The sequence below is a fragment of the Hevea brasiliensis genome, chromosome 11 (genome assembly GCF_030052815.1).
Source record: "Hevea brasiliensis isolate MT/VB/25A 57/8 chromosome 11, ASM3005281v1, whole genome shotgun sequence".
In the NCBI taxonomy this organism is placed as follows: domain Eukaryota; kingdom Viridiplantae; phylum Streptophyta; class Magnoliopsida; order Malpighiales; family Euphorbiaceae; genus Hevea; species Hevea brasiliensis.
In genome coordinates, this window is record NC_079503.1 from 83,540,623 (window position 1) to 83,543,108 (window position 2,486).

Sequence of the window (2,486 nt, forward strand, 5' to 3'; positions counted from 1 at the left end):
CTCATTATCTTTCTAAATTTCACTGTTACCCTACTATTGCAACCCTTCATGAGCCTCGTTCTTATCGTGAGGCAAGTACTGACCCTCTTTGGCAGCAAGCTATGACTGACGAACTTCAGGCTTTAGAGAAAACTCATACTTGGGATTTAGTTGATCTTCCACCAAACAAGTCCCCTATTGGTTGTAAATGGATTTACAAAATCAAGACTCGTTCTAATGGAACTATTGAATGCTACAAAGCTCGCTTGGTAACCAAAGGGTACACTCAAGAGTATGGTATTGACTATGAAGAAACTTTTGCTTCAGTGGCCCGATTAACATCTATTTGCAGTCTCTTAGCTATTGCTGCAGTTCGTAAATGGAAACTTTTCTAGATGGATATTAAAAATGCTTTTCTTCATGGTGATTTAATAGAAGAGGTTTATATGCATTCCTCTCCTGGTTATCATTCTCCTCATAAAGTTTGCAAACTTCGTCGAGCCTTATATGGATTAAAATAAGCTCCCAGGGTCTAGTTTGCCAAATTTAGTTCCACTCTTGCTCAACTTGGTTTTCTCTCTAGTTCACATGATTCTGCATTATTCACTTGCTGAACTGACAGTGGTATTGTTCTTCTATTGCTTTATGTTAATGATACGATAATAACAGGAGATGATTCATCTGCTATTTCAGAGTTACAACATTATCTTAATCAGCATTTTAAAATGAAAAACCTGGGTTCTCTCAGCTATTTTTTGGGTCTTAAAGTTTCTCAAAATTCTGATGGCTATTATCTATCTCAAGCCAAGTATGCATCCGACTTACTTTCTCGAGCAGGCATCACTGATAGCAAAACAGTATTAACCCCATTGGAGCTCAACTGCAAACTTACACCTCTTGATGACACTCCTCTTGATGATCCTACTTTATATCGATAGCGTGTCGGGAGTCTTATTTATCTCACAGTTACACGACCTGATATTTCATATGCTGTTCATATGGTCAGCCAGTTTATGTCTGCTCCTCGCTCAACTCATTTCTCTGCAGTACTTCGAATCCTTCGTTATATCAAAGGCACTCTTTTTCATGGTTTGCACTTTTCCGCTACCTCCTCCCTTGTATTATCTGGCTACTCTGATGTTGATTGGGATCTGACAGATCAGCGCTCTATAACTGGTTATTGTTTCTTCTTAGGTAATTCTCTTATCTCTTGGCATAGCAAAAAGCAAACTGTTGTTGCACGTTCTAGTACAGAATCTGAATATCGTGCTCTTGCTGATGCTACATCTGAATTACTTTAGTTATGGTGGTTATTAACTAACTTGGGTGTCACTCATTCTTCTGCCACAATGCTTCATTGCGATAATAGAAGTGCCATATAGATATCTCATAATGATATATTTCATGAGCGTACCAAACACATCAAAATTGATTGTCATTTTATACGTCATCATGTTGCTCATGGCACCATATGTTTAATTCTGGTCTCCTCTGTCAGCCAAACCACTGATATATTCACCAAAACGCATCCTCTCGCTCGCTTTTAGGATCTCTTAAGCAAACTCAAGTTGGCACCTGTGCTATCACCTTGAGTTTGAGGGGGAGGTGTTAGTATAATTACAGCAATTAGCATGATTATAGGAGATTTATGTAGCATAATTACAACAATTAGCATGATTAAAGGAGATTTGTGTAGCATAATTACAGCAATTATTATTCTTGTCTAAATTAGCTCATATTCTCATGTATAAATAGATGTAATATCTTTGTAAATAAGACACAGACAAATACATAATCCTTTCCTTTATTACTTGTATTCTTTCTTCTAACAGAGATAAAAACCATTGGAGTTTAACATCTGAGGAACATGCCATGAGGATGTCATCAACATATACAAGGGCATAGAGTTGTGTGCTGCCATCTTGCAAAATAAATAAAGAATAATCTGCCTTGGATGAAGTGAAGCCGATACTCAAGAGGAACAATTGGAGCCGATGAAACCAAGCCCGCAGGGCTTGTTTTAATCCATATAAGGATTGACGTTGTTAGCATAATTATAGCAATTAGCATGATTATAGGAGATTTATGTAGCATAATTATAACAATTAGCATGATTACAGGAGATTTGTGTAGCATAATTATAATAATTATTATTCTTATCTAAATTAGCTCATATTCTTATGTATAAATAGATGTAATATCTCTGTAAATAAGACACAGACAAATACACAATCCTTTCCTTCATTACTTATATTCTTTCTTTTAACATACTATTAGAGCCGTAAAGCTTTTATTTCTAGTTTCTGTGGTCTATCTTCTCTCTCTACAACCTATTCTGGTTCATTCTTTCATTCCTGTTATTATACCATTTTTTTTTCTCCTCATCTTGTTATCAATGGAGAAATCTGATATTTCAAAACCTATTGCAACAATTCTGACTTGTTCCAACTATAATCTTTGGGTTCAAGGAATGAAAAGTTTTTTGATAGGTCGCAAGCTTTAGCGTA

General features: G+C 35.9%; 1 pseudogene; it reads left to right on the forward strand.

The window, feature by feature from the left end:
• The first annotated feature begins 216 nt into the window (after positions 1-216).
• On the forward strand, positions 217-1,397 carry LOC131170338 (uncharacterized mitochondrial protein AtMg00810-like; annotated as a pseudogene).
• Positions 1,398-2,486: the final 1,089 nt, after the last annotated feature.